The sequence below is a fragment of the Accipiter gentilis genome, chromosome 11, assembly GCF_929443795.1.
Source record: "Accipiter gentilis chromosome 11, bAccGen1.1, whole genome shotgun sequence".
In the NCBI taxonomy this organism is placed as follows: domain Eukaryota; kingdom Metazoa; phylum Chordata; class Aves; order Accipitriformes; family Accipitridae; genus Astur; species Astur gentilis.
Window position 1 is genome coordinate 8,125,435 of NC_064890.1, and position 24,827 is coordinate 8,150,261.

Sequence of the window (24,827 nt, forward strand, 5' to 3'; positions counted from 1 at the left end):
GGGGAGGAATGGAATAAATTGCCTTTGACTATGATATTTATAGGACTACTTGTTTTTGACTCCAGTCCATTTCTCTGTTCATTTCTGACCTTTCACAAATGGCTCAGCACACTGGAGCGTATTGTAAAACGGGGGCAGCAGGTCCCACAGAAGTTGGCTGTGACCAGTGCTGGGCCAATTCACACACGCACACCATCAATAGCTCTTTGTCAGAGCATACCAGGCTCTGCGCTGTAGCTAATGACAGAGGAGAGCACAGACGTGTAAAAAACAAGGAAACAAAAGTTGTTTGGATACTAATCTTTTTCCTAAGAGTATTAATAGATTCCCTTACCCGTTCCCCAAGGCATTGGACTACAGTGGTGACTGCTGAGGTTATGTACGAAGGAGAATAACCTCAAATAATCCTACAGGGCTTGACTCTGCAAACACCCTGGCACCCTCTCTGAAATGTCCTCCCACCACTCAAACCCTTCAGCTCTGCAGCATCCCTGTCCAGGATGCTAAGCACTTCTCAGGGCTAGACCCTTCCTTTTACTGTATTTATGGAAAGTTTAAAGCATGATCCTGAGTGCTTGCTCTTCCTCCGCACATCTGCTCCTACTTAAGTCAATGGAGAAAAGGTGACATTTCTGCTTGCTTAGCACTTTTTGTCTGTAGCTCTCAGAGCACCACATGTAGCGGGAAGGTACTGATGGACCTGATCCAACCAAAGCTAAACCCAATGGGGATCTTTCAACGATTTTGGTTAATGCTAGCTGGGAACCAAATAGAAAGGAAACTGAGGCACAAAAAGGAGAAATACTGAAAATCTTAGTATGGCCGGGAGCGGTGCCGAAGTCTCCTGCATCCTAGACAGTGCCAAGTTCATCAAACTGCCTTCCATGGTGTTCACATTGCTCAGCCAAACTCTTTTTTTTTTTTTTTAATTTAATGTGTACCCACGCGGTTTGAAATCTCAGAGTGAAATCTTGCATGGGATGTATTCCAAATACTGGGAAAAAAAACCACAAGGCTGCCCTAAAGGATTCAGAAACTGAAGACTGGTATTATTTATGAAGGTGTGAGATGGATGGAGTTGATGGAGCTTAGAGGGACCTCTAGTCATAAATTCCAACTAAATGTCCTCAGAGTTATAGCTAAAATCACATTTTCAGACATCTAGCATCAGCATCTGAACAGGAGCTGCCTCTGATGGCCGAGTTTTACTAGACAACAACATGATAGACCATTTGGGACATGATATGATGGATAGTTTCAATAGCAAAGAAGGGCAGGTTATTCATTTTCCGGATGGACCAACTCTCATTCACACAAGGCCCTGCATCAGATAATAGGTTAGTTGCTCCAGAAATAAACCCAGCACGGGAAGCTTGTCTACCGGAGAGAAAGCCCGTTCATCATCCACATGCCGCCCTTTCATTAAAGCTTTGACAAAGTGTCTATCTTCACCAGTCTGAGTGGAAGGGTGTTTTAATGAGCATGGATTAAACCACAAAGATATATATTGGGAGGGTATTATGTTGAAGGTGGTTGAAACACAGGGAACCATAATGCAGGACGCTGATGAGTGAGCTTCGCTGCAGACAGGATTTCACACGCTCTGCTCTCTAGGAAGTATTTGCAGAAGAAGACCTGACCATTGTTAAGCCTTCATCTCCTCCGGCATGCATGGAAACTCAGAGATCCAAGAAAGCTGCGGTTTCTACAAGAGCAGGCTGGATACAAGGATGCATGACTGTCCTTTTGCAGGTCCCCAGCTCTGGTCCCCAGCAAGCAGTGCTCAGGCTGTGTCACTATGAGCCAACAGAGGTCTGCCAGGATTGAATCATGTGTTTGTCCGCCACTAACTGATACTACTGTCCAACCAGTCTGACCACAACGAGAACTTTACTGGAACCAAACATGTGATCACTTCTCCCCTCCCCTCCCATCGATTGCACAAAGGCTTTGTGTTAAATACTGAAATATGAAATTAAAGAACCTTTTCTGTGCGATAGCACAGGGCAACCATGTCACTTGTGCCCCTTGACTGTCCCTGTAGCTGCATTGTATTGGCCACAGAGATAAACAACAGGAGACATCTTCCAGGGTCAGAAAGCAGTGTCCATGTGACAGACTCTTTGACTCCAACACAGGCTCATTTTTGTGTTCACAAAGATGAATTTTAAGATTATTTCAAAACCGATGGAGAAAATAGTGTCAGGCACGAGAAAATGGCTGAAGGGAACACATAATGGCTTCCCTGATTCCTGCTCAAGAAACACCTGGCACTAAAAACAACACGTGCTCCACTGGTGACGGCAGGGAAGATGAACGGGGTCACAGGTTTTCACCCAGGCTCAGCTTTACATGGCCTGGGCTTCCATTATCACAACAATAAATAGCAGAGATATGAGATATACCAACTCTTAGACTCTTGCAGTTGCAGTACTCAGCTTAGCAATTGACCTACTACTGATCACTATTAACTGCCTTTAGAGATAGTCAGAAGTTTGGGGAAAATGATGTTGCTGTAAAAAGTTGTTTTGCTGAAGTGCGTGCTGTGGAATTTTCCTAACTAGTATACTGCAGGGTATTTTGTAGCCAAGGGTACCTCTCTTTCCATTTTTCCTTCAGATTGCACTAAAAATTTCAGAATCAAAGCAAAGCACAATGGGAAGGGTTCTAGAATTTAGAAAGTGTGCAGAAGATGAGGAAAAAAAGAATTGTCTCCTTGTTCTAGTGATAACTGAAGCAGTTGGTGTGGCTGTAGTAAAAAAATACTGACAATAAAAAAAAAAAAGGACACCAGAGTGCAGAAAGTTGTTTCACTCAACCCCTTTCAAAAAGTGAATAGCAGAAATTGGTCACAAAATCGAATCTAAGCAGAAGAACTTCTTCAAACACATGAAAGCTTGGGGACCTCTGAATCTATCCTGTTGGCTCTCTTCTAACTCTCACTTCAACATTGCTTACCCCAAATGACCTCTTTTATGGAAATAGCCTCTCAAATACAATAAACAAGAGACAGAATTTCACTGAGTTCCCCAGGGATTACTCCCAAACCCTCTGTGAATGCGTGCATGTGCGTTATAGGTACACACAAAAATGAGATTGCATGTGATAATGAGAATCTCTAACTTAGTTGATTCTTTAATGCAGTAAGTCCAAACACTTTCTTTATTAAATCATTATTTCCATCTTTTCCAATTCCTGAGAATTTATTATTTTGGCCTTTGCAAGCGTGAGACCTTTTCTATTTAAAGCAGAGCATCCATCTGACAACACACCAGGGTATTTGTGCAGAACAGGATGTTCCTCTACACCCACATTTTCCCCTCACTTCCTTCCTAGTTTTTTTCTACTATTTGGGAATAAGATATCAGAAGAGAGCTGAAAAGTGGAGACTGTTGGAACATTTTTGCCAAAATGAGATTTCAGCAAAATATGCTGGTTTTTCAAAAGCTGAAATGTTGTGGGACACAACTGGGTCCCAGAATTGTTTCCTTCAGGGAGTTTCAGGGGTGAAGGTGGTTGGTGATGGTAGGAAAAAGTCACCCTGCAAGGCAGTTTAGTGAGTAAAGCCAAAAGCGGACAAGAAAGGGTTAAAGAGCAGAGCTGAACCTAATTAGTCCCAGGATGCTATGTTTGGGCCAGCCCAACTTGCAAAGATGGGAGCTGAGGAGTCTGAGGGGAAGAACAGGCAGATTATTCTTGTATGAGGCAAAAAGCGTGCCTGGGTCACGGAGCCCATCAGGAAAGGGAGCCTGGATCACCTTCACTTGGTTTAGCCAAGGGGTCAAGTCCTCCATAATTAGGAATTATGAACATGTAAGGCAAATATGGGTGAAAGCCCATTTGGGGCAGTGCCTTTGCCATCCCACAAGCGTGGGGTGGGATGGCAACTCAGCTGCGGCAAGCCTGGCTGTGTTTCTACTCAACCAGTAGAGAACTTCTGTGAACTTTTCTGCTTTAAATAATCAAAGTGAGGATTTGAAGATGAGTTTTTTTGATCTCCTACACAGGTTTTTCTGTGCTTTCTCCTCTTGAGAGCAAATAATAGATCTGCTGCAACAAAGCATAAAGCTGTTCTCTTTGGGGAAGGTGAAGAGGGAGGTCCCATCCTCTTGGTAACCTTGGATGACAGGGAAGCATCAGCTTCCAAACCCCTTCTTCCACCTCCAGTTTTCCTTCCCACACAAAAGCCCGTACATGGGAACTCATCAACCTGACACCCCCAGGTTGGATTGCAGTAATTCACTGAGACTGGAGCTAAGTGAGAAGCCCAGCAGGCTCCAGCTGGCGCAGGGCACAGCCATCTGCCCTCACCTTGGTTCATGACGCTGCAAGCCCACCCCATCCTGCAGCAGCTTTCAGTGACACCTGAAGGCCTTGGTGATAATTTTCCAGTGGATGCATTAACCTAATGCTGCATCAAAGGCTGAACATCAGCCTCTGGCCCAACCTCAAAGCTATGCTCCAGGATGAAATGCAACATCTTCACCTAAAGAAGGCATTTAGCTAGGACACAGTATCTCCAGAGAAGGAGTCCTGCAAACCTTGAGTCTGTGCAATCGAGGCCACGAGGAGATGGCCTTCTGGTTTTCTCCAGGGATTTGGGTGAAGACACGCGCTGTTCTACCTATTCATAGACAACCTGAGAGAGGGGGTGAGCAGGGAGGGAGCACAGTTTGCAGGTGGCACCGTGGTATTCAGGGTAGTGAGAGCAAGGGTCTGTAGAAACATATGATGAGACTAAGTGAAGGAGCAATAAAACAGTAAATTAAATTTAATGTAGCCAAATGTGAAGTAATGTTCATGGCAGGAAAAATGTTCTGAACTTCATGTATAAACTTATGGGCTCTGGGCTCACTCAGGAGTAAGATATTTGGATTATAATAGTTCTATGAAATATCAGTTCATTGCTCAGCAGTGGTGGAATAAGCAAATAAAATATTAACTATTACCAAGGGACAAGCAAAAGAGAATATTAATCTGCCACTGAATCAAACCAGGGTTCACTTACATCTTGAATACTATCTTCTCATCCCTTTATCTTCAGAAAAGATATAGAGATGATGGACAGGATTCAAGGAAAGGCAGTATAGATGATTAAATGTAAAAAAAAGGCCTATAAAGAAATGACTAAGTAAGCAAAATGGACTCTTTGGTCTGGAAAAAAATTAAAAAGATGCCCGAAGGAGAAATTAAGGAGATCTACAGAGGGATGGTGAGTGACACAAAGAGGGTGAAAAGGGATCAACTGTTCACTGTTTCACCCAATACAAGAATAAGGGTGCATCAAGTGAAGCTGGCAGGAGCCACGCTCAGAACAAATTAAAGGAAACAATTCAAGCACAGCTGATAGTTGATCTGTGGCACTCCTTGCTGAAGGATAGTAAGGATGCAATATTTTACCTGGGTTCAGAAAAAGACTGGACAAATTAAAAGATGATAAATCCATAGAGGGACACTGGGCATCTAAAGGCCACATCCAACACGGGACGTCCTTGGGTTGAAAACATGTGGAAAGTGGGAGAATATCCCGGGAAAGTATCATGTATGTTTTTGCACTCTCCTCTCTGCATCACTCACACCTACTGCTGAAGATGCGACACTGCATGGACCTTTGTTCTGACCCAGTATGACTACTCTTAAGTTTCAGTCCTGTATGAGAAGCTGCCTCAAATTTATCATGAATTTTCCTAAATGCCTAAGCCAATTCCAGACTCTGCAAAACTAAGTTCTCCATGAACTGCTTTGACCCCCAAAAGACAGACATACCAGAGATTCAGTCAAGTCTCCAGACCTTCAGATACTACTGCTAGGCTTGCATGGGAGGTATGTGCCTGCTGAAGGCATGGAAGTGGTGTGACACTAGTTGCTGAGAACGGCCTAAGCGACCTGTAACTCTGATCTACTGAACAGGAGCTACCTGTCTCTCTCACAGCAAGTATGATTTTTTGATTTTATTTATTTATTTTTTTATAAGAGGGATTTATATATGTTTATTTCCCTTTATTTATAAGTCTTGCCTTTGTCCCAAAGCGATGACACCCCATGGAGGGGCAGCCACTTTGACCTGTAGCTGTATTGCTGCTGGCAAAGCTGACGTGCGAGACCATCTGTGGAGAAATGGGGCTGAGCATGCCGATGGCAATCTCAGTTACAAACATGCCTTTCCTTCAAGAGCAGCTCCCCATCCTCAACTGCGTGGGCCAAGCCTGCAGGTACGTAGTCCACTGCCAGGCAAGGCTACAACGCGTCTGAGCGCTGCTCAACGGGCCAGCCGAGATCCCACGTGTCTGTCCGTCCCCTTGCTGGCAATGGGATGGAGAAGTCATTGCTTGCAGCTGACGGGCTTGCCAGGCTGGGGCTGGCCTGTGCCGCCAGATGAAGAATGAGCGTGGGAGTCCCATTCCTGACCTCTTGCCCGCAGTGGGATTGACATAGCTCCATAACGGAGAAAAAATGCTGCTTCCACACGACAACAAGATAAACGTTTTTATAAGAAAGTCCCCAGATGGGAAGCGCCAGCAGCCTTGAGGTATTAAGAAGAAGGAAAGCGATGACTGAAGTCATGCAGCCCTGGCAGGTTTAGCATCAAGGCTCACCCCAGCCTTTTACAAGGACATTTCAGTTTGTTTTATGAAGCCAGCTTAGTGTCAGCAAAATGGAGTCCCAGATCATCCTGCCCCTGAAGAGTCCCAGGTGTTGTAGACCACTTGGCTTTCAAGTTTAAAAATCATGGCTATAATTTCTGCTTTATTGTCACTATATTCAGCCAACATCTCATCTCCTTCCTGGGGATAGCTGCTGCTGTCTGACTTTTTTCACTGTCTCCATTGCACTAGTCTCTTCTCATGGGTGGTCCCTCTTTCCTTGATGGCCCCACACCACTCTCTGTGACTAAGATACTGTTTTATTTTCACAATTTAACTGAGTGCCCTGAAAGCCAGCCTTTGGCTAGAAGGCACCTGCCCCCTGTCCTTCTCACATGCACTCTCATTTAAAGGCCACACTGGAAAAGAGAGGGGAAACCTCAAGTTTTCTTTCTCCCAGAATTCCCCCAGGACCAACAAGCCACCCAAGGCTAGACGAGCCATTTTGTCTTCGGTACAGGTGAGCTGAGTGGGTGATGCTCAGATGGGTCTTGGCTTTTCAGATGGAGAGAGAGGGCTGTGGTCATGGAGAACATGGAGAACATGGAGAAATCAATAGTCCCCTGACCTGGTTAGTCTGTGAATACCCAAATCTGCCTCCCATGGCCGAAATCCCTGCAACACAATTCACCTACCCAAATCACAGCAATCAAAATGTTATTTTTTTAACTTATCAAGAAACCTTCCCCTTTTCTAATTCTATTTGCCACAATTCAATGTCCCACTGGTATCTCCCCTCACTTTCCTAAAGCATCATCCATTTGTCTTCGGGGCCTCCCAAACTTCAAGGTGACCTGCTGGGCAGGGTTTGCGCAGTGTTACCATTTCCCTGGGAGATTGCTGTGCCATGCACGCTCTTGGAGATGTCCAGATGTCACTGAGCCACACGAGCCTATTATTTAGCTTGCTGGGAGGGATCCCTCTTCAGCTTCCCTCCTTGATGTAGCAAATCAGCTGCATTATTAAAATGATTAAAAATAGACTGAGCTTGCCCGAGACTGCATCTATAATGGTTCAATTGCTTTTTATACGTTTTTTTGGCTCCATACAGTGCTGCTTTGTCATGTCACTTTCACTTGTTTGGGCGAGATCTTGAAATAATAGGCACATTCAGGAGATATAAATATAGCTGTTTATTGCCTTAAAATGGGTCTGCAGACAAATCGCAGTCCCAGCTTCAGGTATTTAGAAGCTAAATCTTCCTCCTCTGTCCTTTTCCTTTTGGATCTGGATCAAACATTGGACTTTGCAGCTAGGGGGCTGCTTTGTCTTAAGCTATAGGCACTAATTCTGCTGCACAAATTTCATACCTCATAGGCTGTTGATTTAAGCAGCTCCTGGTGCTAGTCTGGATTTGATTCCAGTAAGAAACAGTGCAGAGTTAACATTGAAAGGCTGCAGCGCAGTGAAATAAAAATAAATGCACTGCATTGTGTAGCTTAATGGGGTGCTAATTTCTTGGGAGCACATAAATAGGAGGCACAGAGCACATCTGTTTGCTGGCGTTGGGTCGGGAGGGAGCAGGGGAAATTTGGAGCTCTGTCACAGGGACAGGCTGAACTTTGTTCCCATGTCTCGCAGTACTACACAAAGTCTCCTCTGTAGAATAGCCAGTTAATTAAAAATGATATTTATGGTCCCCTGGTGATGCATGCCTGTAATTCTGCTATTAGTATTTCTACAAAGTCTGGCACAGCAAGAGGGTTGGGGCCCCAGCGATGCAAACAGCAGTTCTCATCCTCGGTGCTACCCATGTGGCTGGAGTCCACGCAAGAGGGACTTTGGGCAGCTGAGCCCGTCTCCATCACGCTGTGTTTGCTGTAGAGTTCTATTGCCTGGGTCTTCCACAGCGAACATGGGACACCCCTTCCACCTCGCCCTGAGATTCCCAGGTATTTTGCAAGCAGATGTGAATTAAGCTGCCTGATGCGGCGGGTATGATGCTCTCAGGTCACATTATCACTTACAGCGAGATACATGGAGGCACAGAGGAATCCAGTGCACCTAAAACTACCGAAACAATGTCCTCTGCTTGACCCACCAGGCTTCACATCCCCTTGCCTCCTTCCTCCTCTAGCTCACATCCATCACAGCTCACAGAAATTATCCTCAGGCAATGACAGGGTATTTCCCCAGCACTTCTTGTAAGGCTGGGCATTTAGAAACATTTGCAGTGTTTCCTGCCCTTATGTGATGCATGGGCTTTTGGATAACAGAGCTTGATGACTCAAGAAGAAGCAATGTCCTGAAACTTTAAACTTTGCACATGACAAATGTAGAGGTGACAGGGATGGAGGGGAGCAGGGAGATTTTCAGTGATTTTAACCCCCTGCTTAGGCGACTGCACTTAGTCAGCGAGAGGGAGAGGTTTCTCCAGAGGCAGATCGGAGCAGAAACCTCTGTCTCTCTTGGCTGCGGATGGGGATTAGGGAGGACGTTTGTCCAATCTGCCCCCAGCTGACCCCTCTCAGCGGCCCCTGTGAGCTCCCACTTGCTCTTTCAGCCTGAATTTGAAAAGAGTTAGTGTAGTGAAGCAACCCCTTATTTAATCTGGCCAGAGGATGTCCCAGAGGTCTCCATGTCTCAGTGAAGAGGTCCCCACCTCCCCGTCCCACTCTATCCCCCTGCCTCCTCCCTCTTCAGAAGATTTTGGTTTTTGGGAAACTCCTACAGAAGCCCATAATTCAATTTTATCCCATCACCACTGCCCCATCCCAGCCCTCCACATCCCCCAGCACCCACCTCCGCCCCGGCGCCAGCAGCTCACCTTCGGCAGGGGTGCGCAGACCCTGAGCTCGGCCGGCACCCGCGAGGGTCTGCAGAGCCGTGGGAGCTTGCGCCTCATCCTCGCGTATTTTTTCATATCCTTATTCTGTGTAAAGATAAAGCTCCTCTTATGGTATGTATCCAGTTGCTGACAGCATCTACTAATAACTGTTAATTTGTCCTAATAGCCTGACACTGCAGCTATGCTGCAGCGAGTTGTTATAAGCTTGGTAAGAACAAGTTTCAGTTGTTGAATGTTTGGCTGATATTATATGCGTGAAGGCTATGTCCTGATACCACTGAAAATAATAATAAAAATCTCTTTAACATTTTATTACCAAGCCCTTCCCTCTATTCCTTTTTACACATTGTTAGTCAGTTAAAAAAGGGCAGCGCCTACTCACGGAAAAAAAAGATGATGATGAAAGCTAGAGAAACTCCTTGACACACTCCTCTTGGCTTTGTGTATTTCGCTTTGAATTAGGATGCCAAACCAGGAGAATGACACTGCAGACTTCTGAGGCTTTAAAGAAACATGAATCAGACCTCAGCATGATTTTATTTGCTAAAAAAAAGGCCTCCAACTATAGAACTCAAAAAAGAAAATACTGTTCGGGCTCTTTCTCATTGCCTCCTAGTTTTGTTATACTTTGCTGTACTTTAATGCTCTTCCCCAGGATGCTGAAGAGTAAAAAATCTGTTTTCTGACTGAGACTGGCATTGCGAGACAATCTCTTGGTTGGAAGAGTCAAGCCAAAAGTCTTGGCTTTAGGAAGGGTGCAGGGAGTGTGAGAATCCCAGGGGGTTACCATTCTCCATGACCTGACATCTGGTCCCCCCAAGATTCATTTCACCCTCACTGAGCTCCCTACAGGGCAGGTATCTTGGCTAACATGGGCCTTACCTCGCTGTCCATGGTCAGAGAAGACCAACAAGCAGTTCTAAAAAAAGGCCATTCATGCCATGGGCCTTCAACCTTTCCCTCCACTGAGTCCTGGAGGGACCCTTGGCAGCTCAGTGGGATGAATGCCCTCAAACCCTGGCAAGGGCCAGCAGCAGGAGGGAGATGGGAAGGACCACCTTGGTTGGCTCAGCCACTCCACACTTCTGATGCTGCTGCAGGTAGTCCTAGGTATGACGCTTAGTTTAGGAAGAGCCGGAGGGCATCTTCTTCCCATGCCCCGGTCATCACAAAATCCACCAACACTCTAATGTAAATAAGGCTGGAAGCCATGGCAGGAGGCAACAAAGCATTGCCAATGCTCCTGCATGACCATACGATGCATTAGCCGAATTTCCCGGATGGTTCCAGGGAGCCACGCCAGGTAAAGGCACAACACCCCTGACAATACGATCTGGGGAGATGACTTTCTGATCCCAAGTCTGGAGCGCGGCTTACTTCTGAAGGTGTGATCAGATCATACAAATCAGGCACCAGGGAGACCTCGAGCAGTGCCATTGCACCCTGTCTTACATCCTCTCCCTGCACGACCCCCGAAACGGGCTGACCCCCAGAGCCAAATGACTGACCAAAGAGAAACGCATTTCTCTCCCTGTCCCAGAAACTGACACCTGGCTTAACACGACATAAAAATTGCTTGAACAGGCAAACATCTCTTCTATCACGGTGCTTTGCTGAAATGATCAGCAGCGATTCCTCCCCATGCCACAGCGATGGAATAGAGATGACAAATCTGTCACTGATTACGCTCCATTACATCCTTGCAAGGTTTCCTGGGCTGCCTGCAGAGTAGATGTTCTTGCTTTGGTTTTTAAAGGATTTTAGGTAAAACAGGCAGCCAACATCTCTGGCGGCAGCAGCCTGGCACTCTGGGGTTTGGTCCTTTCTTCGCTCTGCCCTGTAGATGTACAAAGGCACACGGGATGCAGAAATCACTACTTTTCTGAGTCATAAGGGCATTTATCAGGAAAATACCTGTTAAAAGCACATGGTATCTGCTCCCTACACTGCCAATACAGTCTTAGCAAATCACAGGGACTGCAATGGCTATGTGCATGGATAGACTTGCACAATTAACACAAGTCAGTTCCCACTTCTGAAGAGCATCCGTGAAGCAGGACTGTCCAAAAATGCTCCACAGCCCTTGCAGGAAAGCAAAACAATTACAGAGAGTTCATCGCTTATGCTATGGGACCTCACAATCCTTAAAACATTTGCTTCCTGTGAATGGAAAACACAAAAAGGTCCTGGCTGCTACTTTTTCCTCCTGGCTCCTTATTTCAAACAGCCCTTCAGGGCTCAGCAGGTTGGATGTCACACGTTTTTCAGCAGCTTTCTGCCTGCCCTTCCCTTGTTTCCCATGTGAAGGAGCACTCAGGCATCCGCTATGACATCCCCGAAGGCTCCCACTGAAGCTTTCTGCCCCAAATCCCTGTGCCTGCAGCCTGGCTTGCTCGCTTTGCCTCCCTCTCTCTCCAAGTCAGCCCCAGAAAAGCCCGTGCTCTCCTCCGTGAGTTCAACAAGGGACAAACGAAAGCGCTTGCAGGGACTCTGGAGATAAAGCTAACGGTCGCTCCGGGGAGTGACAGGTTTTGCTCTCGCGGGTTGCTCTGACATATCCATCAGGAGGCACTTAGCTATTAAACCCTGAGATCTCTGCAAGGGAACCCCTGTCCTGCTTCTGCGTTGATGTTGCTCTGAACTGCCTAGTTAATGCAAGAGCAAAAAAAAAAGACAAGGTAATGGGCCTCTTTAGAGGGGTTTTAGGCACTTAGTGGAAAGCAGGAAGCCAAGGCCTGTATAATTAAATTGCTAATCTCTCGCCAGATCTGGCAGGCTACATACTCTTGTTAAAAACAGGTTTAAGCCCCACAGCAATTTCTGTTTCAACTCTATACAAGCCAGGGTCCTTAATTCCTTCAGTCCCAAAACGCTTCTCACAGTGGCCTGCCCTTCGTTAGAGAGCTGCACTCTAGCTAAACCCCGACACCAGACAGCATCAGGATGACCCTCTTCCTCCTTAAAAAAGAGATTATTAATCAGGTGAAGGTGCTTATGGTCCCTGCTGAGGCACAGTCTCTCCTGAGGCTCCTCTCCCCGCGATGTTCACTCACATCGTCTTTCTCTTTCCTCTCTCCATATCTGAGAAGTCACTTGCATCAGGCACCCTGCCAAGCTCAGCAGACTGGTCCCCAGGTCCGAGGTGTCACACAAACACCTACAGAAGGGTTTTCTTGCTGCCTCTGTACCTTTGCACACTTTCTATACTGTAAAATAAGTACCAAGCCCCAAATGTCCCTCTGGCTAATCTGAAGAAATGGAGAAGGTCTGTGGGGCACTGGGCCAGTTTTAGAGCTGAACTACATTCTTTGCTGATACATCCATCCTCCTACAGCAATCAGATTTAACATATGGACAGACAGTGCTTGCAGATTACTCTTGATTTGCTGAGGAAAACGGGCAGGTGACAGAGATATGAGATGGGAAATTTGGGTTCATTCATCACTTTAAGGAAAGCGACCAAAACAAAATGAAAAGACCCCCATTCTTTTCCACATCCTGGACACATATCTTGGTGTTTATATTTCCCTACATAATTTTCTCACCTGGTCAGGAGGTCAGGAGGGAGAAGGTGACCCAAGGAGCACTGTCTTGCACTGCTCACAGCCGCTCACTGGCTCAGGTCCGAGCCCTTGAGAGCAGCTTTGCTCTGAGACGTGCTTCATCCCCCAGCTGAAAGCCAGGGGCAGCGGCATGAGGGGAAGGGGGGACACAGATACAGGAGGAAAAGGCAGCCTAGAAATCAAGCCGCTCATCACCGTCAGTTGGGGAGGTCCTCAATGGTTGTATGCAGCCATGTCTCCTCTGATGGGTATGTCAGGGCAAAGCGCCCCGATCAAAGGGCTCGGAGAGGCAGAGGGGAAGCTTGGAGGCACGGGGCGGTGAGAGACCTCTAAAGATTACGAAGCATACAGCCCAGAGATGTTACATGCACTAGAAAGTGGGAGGAAAACATTCAAAGACCACATCCCTGGAGATCCCTGCTGCTCTGGGATTGTATGGCAAAAGCTTTCGATGCCACCTGAGCAGTCAGCTGAAGTGTGTGAAAATCCCACTTAACGTCTGCCGAGGATGGTTGCGGTCATGGTAAAACTGCTCAGCCTTTCTGGAAGGCACATGAGACCATCCAAGGACAGGATCTGGGCTGGATTGGACCATCACCTCTAGTGGACTGACCCTGGACATGGACGGTGGGAGGCACAATTTGCATTTAAGCCCCAGGAAAGAAAATCACCCATTTGTTCTTCGAAACATCTTTCTGATGTCTGCAGACATTAAAATATATGGTCTGCTTAATTTCAAAAGGATGGTTTGTTGTGCTCTGACTCAAGCACCAAGGACATCCAAATTTTATTTATGTCACTGCACCATTCACCTGTCACTGGCTAAAATGGCATAAAGCATTTCAGCTTTTCCCTCAAGAAGGGAGATGCACTGCAAGAGCTGAAGTTATCATGGCTTAACAGATTACTAGTCATCAGCTTGAAGTGAAGATGTTTGCATGCTTCCAGCACATTATAATATAACATAAACCGTATTAATTTAAATTAACAGTAATAACTTGCTAATCTATGATAATTCAGTCACAAACATCTCTGCGTACCCCTTGGTTTATGTGACCACTCTCGCTGGGTTGAGGGAATGAGGAGACAATTCACATACAAGGAGCATTTCCCTTTGTAGATCAGCCAGAAAAATATCTTTATGATGTTCTTAAACATATATTGAACAGAAAAAGGATTCATAGTTTTAGGATGCACAAATCAATTTTGACAAACTTGTGGCGGGATTGTTCCCATGACCAGCACAGGACTTTTTTTGTCAAAACAGGAGAGAAATCTGTGCCTCAGCAGCCAAATGGGCAGAGTGCTGAGCAGATGGAGGTCAAGAGCAGTGGAAATCTTGAGTATGGTTCTTCCAGTTCTCCAGGACACTCTGCCACACGCTTCTCATCTATTGCAACCCATTGCTTTTTCTTGTTCTGTCTCCCTTTTACAGCTGCTGTGTCCCCAAGTTGGAAAAGTCTTTTTCTTCTTCTAGGGTGAAACACAACTTTGAAAAATGAAATGGGATGGGAAAAGGAAGCATGCAGGATTGCTGAAGAAAGACTTTCTCAACTAGTTTTAGAAATCCAACTTCTGAGAACACCTGAGCACAGGGAAGTGGATGGGAAGCACACGTGAACTGTGGATGTGGTTGCCAGCGCTAAGTTATTATGACTCTGTCATGTGTATTTGGCCTGATCATTATAAATGCTGAGAATCTACATTTCCTAAGGGCCTCTTTGGGAGTTGTGACTACTAAGCACATCATGGACCAAGGTCTGAATGCATTAGAGTAACTTCTGGTCTACACGGCTTCTAAGAAAAAAAACCAAGACATGTGGCTTCTCCTAAAACGTTTGCAGACTTTTCGTGATCTGTGAATCCCAGAGAAGCAGCATTTCTGGGTCCAGAAATGCATGTCCAGAAGACAGTATATTTAAACTGGCTTATTATTGTCTTGCCTCATACATTTCCTCCAGACGCCCAGCTGAATACAACTCTTTCCATTCCCTTCCCTGCTCAGTCCTGGCACTGGGCACAGTCTCGTGCTTGCTGTGTGCCATCTCAAGGGTATGTGTGCTTCAGTGTGGGGCAAGGGGATGTATCCTCACGGACTGATGTAGCAACCCACATTAAGCTTTAAGCACAGGCTCCCTATACAGGTAGGAAACAATTTCTTATGCAGTGGGACTAAACAGATAAGGAGCATTCAGACTGGGAAAGATGACAGAGGGAAGATATGATCAAAGTGTATAAAATCATGAAGGACACAGCTGGTGAATAGAGAAGGATTATTCTTTTTTTTAATTATTTTTTGCTATAACACCAGGACTAAGAACTATGCAATGACACAATGCGGCTGCAGATTTAGAATGAGAAAAAGCTCTTATTTGAATAGCTCACGGTGAAAGTAGGGAAAGTGTCACCAGTGGATGCAGGGGAGGCCAATAGAATAAGTGGGTTGGAAACAGGCAAATTAACATAGGAAAAGTCCATGAAAGGTTGTTAAAAATGATGAAGTCAGGAAGTGGCTGAACTAGCGACTCTTGGGCAGTGGGAGGAGGTACTGGGGAAGCATCTCCCCAGACTCGCCTTGTATTCCCTTCTCCTAAGTGTTTGTGGCTGTCTGCTGTGGGAGGCTGGGTTTTGGGGCAGATGAACCTCGGTTTGACCTAGCAGAGCTGTAATGTTATGGCATGGGTCACATCCTCCCGAGTGTGATTCAGAGCAGGAGTGTGATGCAGCTTTGCCATCCCTCCCACACCCTGCATGGACCGCAGAGCAATGCAGGGAGATCGTAGGCTATTTAAGCACATGCATTAGGTGCTTGAAGTTGCTTAGTTTAGATGTCCCTTTTTCTGACTATGATTTGCAAAAAAGGAATAGCATGTTAGGTGTCTAAACCCCACTGCTTTTCAGAGGACTTACGTGTGTTAATCTGCTTAGATATTTTTAATAATCTCTCCAGGCACCACTGTGAAACCTCTATGAAAATCAGGCCTAGATTGATTTCTTCCATTTTATCTTCTGACGCTCACATAATACATGCAAAATGCCTTGTGACCCATAGATAGAAGCTATAGTTTCTCCACACTTTGCAACCATTATTAATGAGGCTTTTCAAATGTCAGATTGCCTGGAAAAGGCATATTTTGCCTGTTTGCAAGAATTATTTCAGCAAGTTTTCTTCCCACAGATTACAGTAAGTGAATGCATTTGGTAAAGCAAGACCCACTGGTGTTGGCTCCATCAATCTCTGACTTTTAAAGCTGATTCTTATGCCTCTTACCTTCCCTACCTTATACGAGCAAGTTGAGAAAAGAGGAGCTTTCAAGCTTGGCTGGGCAGATTGCATGTAACCATGCCAGGCTCCAAACAGAACCATAAGCACTAGAAACATAAATCAGATCTGTAACGTGAGGCCGCTGGAGGAGAACTCTATTTTATGTACTTGACCTGTATCCAGGGTTCATTTCAACATGACCCTGGTGTAACTCGCTTTATCAGCTGTAAAGACAAGCTCACTGGCTGTACATTACGTTCACACTCCAAAGCCACTGGAAAAAGCAAGCAAAGCCTCAGAGCAGGCCTGTGGGAACAGACAATGCCCTTCTAAATCTTTTGTTTTCCCTGCTATAAAGCTGAAAGAATTTATTTGCTATAGACCCAAAATAAAATAATTCATTTAATTTGGGGTATGCTTTTCAAAATAAAGAAATAAAATCAAGCTGAATCCTAAGATGAAGAGTTTTCTTAAGTGAATGATTTAAATGTTTCTTGTTGAAATGTTAGAATGGAGCTCTTGTGGTTTGTCAAGAAAAATAGGGTCCCCTTTCTAGCTGAATTAGCTGAATTCAGCCTGAGTCTGTGGATAGTTTCAGTCAGCCTGAAACTGCATTTATTAGCAAATAAACTATTCATCTGAGAAATGTTATCTAGTTCTACCCCAAATGTTCTTCCCATTGCTTAAAAATATCCTATTTATGGATGAAGCTATTGTTAAGCATAGATTTAAGTTGTTGTGGTTCATTGTCTGGCACAGTATCTCCTTGGGAAAGCAAACCAATTAAGCTATTCTATTTTGGAGCCTCCGTGCCTGTTTGTGCGGTTATTATGTCATATAAGGGACTACAGTCTTACAGTCTTTGACAGATATGACTGCACTTCTTATAAGCAAATACCCTGTTTTCAGAAGCTTTGAGGTATAAATGGTCACAACTCAGCTTCAGAAGGCAGGAACAGCTGAGATCAATGGAGCATCCTGTATCCAGGTCTCTGTCAACCCCCTGTACCAAAAGCTCCCCCCAGACCCTGCCAGGCAGTAAAATAAAAGCATTGTTCCCAATTCCTGTTAGTAAGAGGTAGCTTCTGGGTTGAAGCATAGGGAACTATGTCCTTTTCAAAGTTTTCATTATACAGCTGAAAAAAAGAGAAAAAAGATAAATGAAGGGAGGAAAAAAAGCATTAAAAGCTGCTGCTTGTAACAGTGATGCTTTTCATTATTTTGAGGATCTTCTAAAAGCCTGGTTGCTTGCTTTGGCATTTGAAGTTTTCTCTCTCTTTGTGAAATAGGTACAGCACAGATAAAATGAATCACACCTGTCTTGCGAAGGTGTCTCACCCTTCTGTTGCAGGGGGTGTGAAATCTGTGCAATGTGCCCTTTGGGATAAGTTTGGTGGAAGCAAAGCTGGAGATGCACTTTTTATTGTGACGATGACCGCGTATTGGCGTGGCTTGCCCAGGGAAGTTGTGGAGTCTCCATCCTCGGAGATATTCAAACCCCAGCTAGACACGGCCCCGAGCAACCTGCTGTTTGTTAAGTGACGCCGCTTTGAGCCAGTGGCTGGATGAGATGATCTCCAGAGGTCTCTTCCAACCTCTGTTGATCTTGTGATACGAGCGCTCGTCCTGAGCATAGCTTTGTCTGGCAGTGTGCCCTGTGACCATGCCACCTCCAGGACAGTTCCAGGGCAGCGTGTGCAGGTCCCTTAACACGTCCCTACTCACAGACCTGCGCTTACCCTCGGAGGGCCGACAGCTTTCCTTTCACAGGCAACGGGCTGAATCCATCCACTCACTTTACATTCATTTTACCAAGCAGACAAAAATGCGTCGGCCAGTTTCACGGAGTCACTGCTTTTGCTTTGCCCAGCTAGGCAGATGGACCAGGTTCACAGCTGCCTCATGCCCCTGGGTGACCAAAATCGGCCTTCTTATCTGCATCTGTTGGCTGCTACTAACTCAGATAGGACATAGCCTGGTGACCTAAACAGCAGAAACCTCTCATTTTCCTACCAGTCTGCTACGTCTCATGGCTATTTTCCACTCAGGAATGGGATTTAAAAGGCAGGCACAAGAGCACAGATTTGTAAATATTACGTTTGCCTATAAATTATTTGCTTAGTTGTGATGGGCAAAGGGCTGGCAGTCAGACTGACTCCCTGGCTGTGGGAGTAGCAGGTGAGCTGGCCCAGCCCTGCCTGCACTGGGTCTTGGGGAAGCTACCACCATATATCACCTGCAAGTTATTTATGGAGTTCATCTTTTCTCAGCTATCTGAAATCCACAACATGCATCCTGGGGCTCTGAAGCCATGTGAGGTTTGTAGCGTGCTGTTAAGGGAGGCTAGTGGTTTGTTTCTGTGTGAGAACATGGTTCATGCCCCAGCACATCTGCAACACGCTTGCTGGTAAGCGAAGAGTCCTCAGCGTGTGATTTGCAAAAAAACCCCATTGTCACTGAAAATATCCAAACCCTCCTTGAATAGGAAGCGCTGCAGACACCTCACGAGCAGACAGAAACCAGCAAAGGTTGGTCTACGTTTAGGCAAGAGACTGGGCAGGAGGCTCAGGATGGCCCCAGCTGGTATGAAGCTGAATTAACTGGACCAGACTGGAGTGACAGGGTAGCACACACAGACATGGTACGGCTATAGCCAAGCTTAAGAGCATGCGACGGCACTGGCTGCTGCTTGCAAAGCCATTTCCCTCCAAACTGGCAGTTTAACAACACCATGGCCTTGTGTTCGTCAGGTGCGGGAGCAATACACAGAATGGTCTTTGAAGTGCCACAGCAGCTGCAACAGCTCCCTGCTAAATTAAAGGAAAATACTTAAAGCTCCTGTGTGCTGCTCAAGTGCGCACACAGCAATGAATTTTACAGAGCTCAAAATCCCCACACTGATTTCATGTATTCATTTAAAAGCCTTAGGGGGCACAAGCCACGGTTTAACAGCGGGAGCACAAAGAAACTCTTCTTTGGGAGCAGAGAGTTTTCTTTACCGTGCGAGGGAAACAAAGCCAATACACCACTCATTTGAGCTCTTTCCCTACTGAGACACAGGATTACTTTGCAGCAGTTTGCTAAATGCTCAGCCTTAAGGTAGAGTGAATTCAAGTGTTCAACACACTTCAAGTAGTACAATAGACTCGGATAGAGCCGCCTCCTTCCCGTGCCGAGATGGCATTCATTTGTGCCTCCTGTCAGCATACGGTTGAGGTTGTGTCCTAAAAGAATTCCCACTTTATTTTCCCCCTTTTGATGGGAATAGCAGGGAGGCTAATTAAACTCTCCGAACCGTTGCCGTTATTCATCATTCCTTCCCTACAGTATAAGCAGCATTATCTCCTGTCGAAGCGCAGGAGCTCTGGTTCCTTATAAAGACCTACCCTGCGCCTTCGCCTCTGCGCTCAAAGCATTTCATGCAGCAAATGCAATTGATTTCCTTGCAAGAACACCCAAACAGTGCGATCAAAGTTCTCTGCTAACCCCCAGCAGAAAAAAATCCCCCAGTCCTTGCTAGAAGCGCGCAGCCCAGCCCCAGCAGGGCTGCACAAGAATTTGGGGAAACAGCACGACCTAGTGTTCCCTCTGCTTCTCGCCGCCTCTCGAAAACGGATGGTTCGTGGGCATGTCCTTACAAACGCTACCACTACCAAGCTCCCACGAAAACAGGATTTCCTTCTGTAATCCCAGTTTCTTTTCTTCTCCCCACCGAGTATCTCCCTCTAGAGTTTTATATCTCTGCCTTTGGCACATCTTGCCTCTTTGTCCAAAGAAGGAGGATCTTACACAATCCTGTACAGCATGAATGGGTTCAAAAGCAGCATGGGCTCGGGAAGGAGTCTGCTTTGCTGTCACGCTGCAAGGGATTTTGTTAGATTTTCCTTTCCCTCTATGAGCATCACCGACTGCAGGAGGTGCGGGGAATGGGAAGGTGTTGGCGCTCCTCGTCCTCTCTGCATCTTATTTGTGCAGGCCACGCACTTTGATATTACTAGTTCTGATCTGAAACATAGTACTAGGCATGTCACTGCACAGCATATAAAATGAATCTATAAAATGCTTTCTCAAGCAAACCAGTTTAGCTTGGCATCCTTTCAACTAAAGCCCTTCAACAGCTTCTCGTACGCTGCTGGTGTGATTGTACGTGGCTGTAATGGCAGGGTTGCCCACATACTTTCCTGCTATCAGCATGACCCACAGAGAAAGGCCCCACCACATGCACCGTAATGTGAACATGCAAGACTGTTTGGATCTGCTCTGCTCTGCCATCACCAATAGAGCCAGAAAAAATCTGGGTAGCTTAATGGGTAGCTTCTGACTACTGTGTTCCAGACAGACCTTTTGACAGGCATCTACTTTTGATCAGCCCTGTTATTCATCCACTCTCAAAGATCTGTCCTTAAGACACATACCCACAGTGGAAAAGCCTACCACTCTGCCTGCTGGAGGCTTAGGACTGTGTGCTTTAAAAGAAAGGCACTGGAATTGCAAAGCAGCCCTAGCTGTGCAATGCTGCCCGAAGGAACAGTGTTTCTTCCTGACCTCAGGGTTGATCACCTTTTTCCTTGGAGGCTGAAGATGCCCAAGAGATTTTTGTTGCAGCCAGCGCAATTGCAGATGTTACTGATACTCAGGTAAATGCAACAAGAGGATGCTCGTTCCACATGCTGCTCAACAAAGATCTTGATCAGATGCACCACTAGACCAAAGCCAGATCTCCTGCACAAAATCAGATATATAGGGAGCTATAAAAGACCATACGTGACTTTCTCTGTGGGCAAATTGTGACTAGTGTATGGACACTGGCAGACCTAGAAAGGAAAGGCAGATTGCAGATCGTCATGGCTACGGTGGGATGACCGCCCTGTTTGTTATTTGAGCAAACAAACATGGAGCTAGTCTTTGGGCAGGGCTTCCACAAGCACCATGCAGGGCTACCGGTTTGGCAAAGATCATCCCTGCTACATCTGGCATTACACAGCGTGGTACGAGAGTCATGTGTGATGCAGCCTGGTTATCCACCCTCGAGCTCCCAGTTGTTAGTCCTCTAGAAAGGGGTGTCAACCCATCTTCACCCTAGCAAGAGTTTCTCTCTTCTCTGTTGTATAAACACAAAAGCAAATAACCAGACCTCAAAGCAAGACACAGCTTGCCTAACCTTTAATCCAGGCTGGAAGCAACACTGCCCTGACAGCTCCAGCGGCACAGAGCCCCGCATGTCAACAGAGATCTGAGTCAGCCACAAAACTGGATGAACGGATGGCCTGGCAGCAGATAAAAAGGACGACTCCTTATCTATCGTCCACACCATCTGGGAACCTCACTCCTTCCCTTCTCAACCCTAATTATTTTTACTGCTTGATCTCAAGAGGTGTTTGTGGCATGACCCATAACCAAGCAAGCCTGCTGTTTCTTGTCCTCTCGCTGGCAGTTGGCTTTTCAGCCACTTTATTACCATCTTCACCTGTGAATCAGATAATTGCTCATGTGATCCCAGAGTATTAGTCCTGCTTGTGTCGTCGCAAGCGTTTGGACATTCCAATTTTCAGGGGATTATATGTAAAGCAGAAAAGACATCAACCATGCCTTTCATGCTTTCTCCCGGTCTCTCTTTTCCCTGGGGACAACTCTTTTATCTCAGGAAGCCTTACAGAGAAATCAGCAATTCAATTGCACTATTTTTTTGGCCTTTAATTTCAGATACTTATTCCTGTTTGATCACATCATGCAGCAACTCACAGGAAAAGAATGAAATTGGTCTTAGTTGCAGATGCCAGTTGCTTGCTAAAGCAACAGCAGACTGCACTCTTTTGTTTACTCTGCCTTTATTTTATGCAGTCTTTCAACCTGTCAGTCCTGAGGTCTGTTTCTGTGAAATACAGACTTTAAGCTATTTTAGCTGTGAGTTCACCAGATCTGACCCGGCTTAGCTTTAAGCTCATACCGAAATCCTGCTGGTGAACTTCAGTGAAAGGAAAGGGTAAGTCTAGGGAGGCAACTCGAGCCTGGCTCCAAGCATCCCTCCTGCGGGAGAGATGCTCGGGAGTGGACCTTTCCTTACGCTGGTGATGCCGGAATGATGCTGCAGGTCCGTGTCGTGTTGCAGGGCAGATTAGCTGACGGTAATGATCCCTCCTGAACACATAATCTATAGCTAATCAACAGGGTATATTAGATACCTATAAGCCAGCTCAAACTCGCCTCCGGCCCAAACTGCTAACAAGCATGGATCTCAGCCATCTGCCGTACAACTGCATTCTTCGGGGATGGGGACCCACAAATATTGTCCCTGTGTGCCCACTGCATCCCAGCCGCCGCTGAGGCGAGGAGGTGGCTTCAAACCCTCCTGTGTGGGTCTTGGTGTGCGGAGTAAAGGCTGAGGTGTGGGTGATCGAGCTCGTGGGGCCAGTGTGAAGCCCCCCGAGCCTGCGGAGCAGAGGCAGAGGGGAGAACCCCGCTGGGGTAGGACGATGCTTGTGACCTGCCCTCTGCCATGCGAGGGAAGCTCAGCCAAGCACAAACCTCACCAAAACCCTGTACTGAATCAGGGTCTTGATAGGAAAAAGCAGAACAAATTTGTTTGTTAATTACTGCTCTTACTGGTAAATCTCTAACCAAACTGAAAATTATAAGGCAAGTAATTTATTTTTTTGCACAGATTGTATCTATTTTAATGAGATCCAAAAATAGAGCTTTATGGTTGCTTTAAGCTCTGACATTGCACGGGGGGGGGGGGGGGGGGGTTCATGTGAAATTTTCCAGGGTGTTTAATGAAGCTGTTCTTTCCTAGAGATAAACCATCTCTTTTTGTGTCGCAGTGCACTGAAGGCAGCCGTGGGCTGAATCTCGCCTGACCGGCCAGTCGAGGACTCGGCTTGCTCTTCGTGGCTTCTCTGATTCAGGCCATAATCCTGCATAGCTAGGGAAAGGGATGGTCTCAGGGTGCAGAGGTACCTTCAGGGTCTGAGGCAATTCCAGCTCCAACGTGAGTTTTCATTCTTCTGTGTGCGAGACATCCCTGCCTCAATTCCCCATCCAAAGTATGAGATAGTAAAACACAGGACTGTGTCCCTTGGATGTGTCCTCTGAGACAGTGACGTGCCACTTGGCTGTACCAGCGATGCCCTGCCAGTCTGCAGGAGTTTGCCCAGTACTTACTGGTTTAGGAGACTCCCCTTAACGTTGCCACCCTGCTCTTTATACAAGGGGCCACAGAGGTATGTTTAACCTCAGGGACAAAGCCGCTGCTGCCAAGACCCACCAGAGAAAACTAAGATGAACACTTGGGAGGTTGCTTCAGCTTCTCTTGGTGGAGGTTCCCAGCAGGTTCAGTCCCCAAGAGCCGAAGCGACCCTTCTCTTATGAAAGCCATGGTCGTTGGCAAAGGGACTTTTTGGGGGATTTCCTTGGGGCAGGGAAATGGGAAAGGGATGCCGTGAGCACACAGACTGCTCTATCAGCATGGCATCTGGGGATTTCTGGATGGGCATTCCCCACACAACTTTGTTAATATAATCAAGGCTGGGACTTATTTAGTGCTTATCCAGTTATAGTCATTGCAAAGGGACTGATTACAGGCTGCTCTCCTGGGACACTATTTCAGGCTGGGACTTGACGGGGGAGTATAAATACCATGGCAGCTGCACCGAGGAGGTATTCCTATGTGACAGAGAAGCTAAAGCCCATGTCAAGGCTTCGCTAATTGCTCAAATTATTGCTACTGTTAACAGGGCAGCAAATTATGTCAGGGAGCCTTTTAGTAGTCATACTACTCCACCTACAAATGATATACGCTCCTGAATTAATGCTGACAAACAATAATAAAAAGGGGTTGAATTAATAAAATCTGAACACTGGGAATAAACGTCAAATTAAAAGCAAACAACACCTGAAATATTGACTTTGGCAAAACAAAGTGATACTAAGAGAAAAAGGAAAATGTTATACAGGGAAGATTAAGAGCATAATTATGCTCAGGGCAAGTTTTACCAAGCACTTTGGAAGCAGAGCTCAGCCATGTCCATACGCAGCCAAGTTCTGGCCTGACTGATTCAGCTGCAAATGTCCTCTCCCGACAGAGGCTATAGGAACTGGAGAAATAATCCCAAGAGCAACACCCCAAGGCTTCAGTGCTGGAAGTACCCTCTCTTCTGATGCTACTTGAATATTAAATATCATCAGTCCATCTACTTCTCCTTGTTGGGTGGAATTCTTCCACATTGTAATGTCAACGGATCCAACAGGTCAGGGATGTATAGTCCGAGTACTACAGTCATTCTCCTTTGGAGGAGCAGGGTGGTTCCCCCCCATTTTATCATTGGGTAACTGAAGCTGAGAGTTGGGGAGAGCTTTGCCTGGGATAACTGAGGAGGTCAGAGGCAGTAACAGGAATTGGATCTGTCAAACTCTAGCTCTTCTTTCCCCATGAGACAGCCACCTGCTCCTCTGAGTTCAAACAATGATGGATTTAGACCAGTGTACCCACTACAGATACAAAGGACCTGGCTGATCTCTCATTTACAGCAGTAAAAAGCAGGACTAACTTGCCCAAACTACTGACTTGC

At 46.1% G+C, this 24,827-nt stretch overlaps 1 protein-coding gene across 3 annotated transcripts in view; it reads right to left on the reverse strand.

Moving 5' to 3' along the window:
* FRMD4A (FERM domain containing 4A) overlaps positions 1–24,827 on the reverse strand; it is a 384,064-nt gene that overhangs the window by 223,798 nt on the left and 135,439 nt on the right. The window lies entirely within an intron of this gene.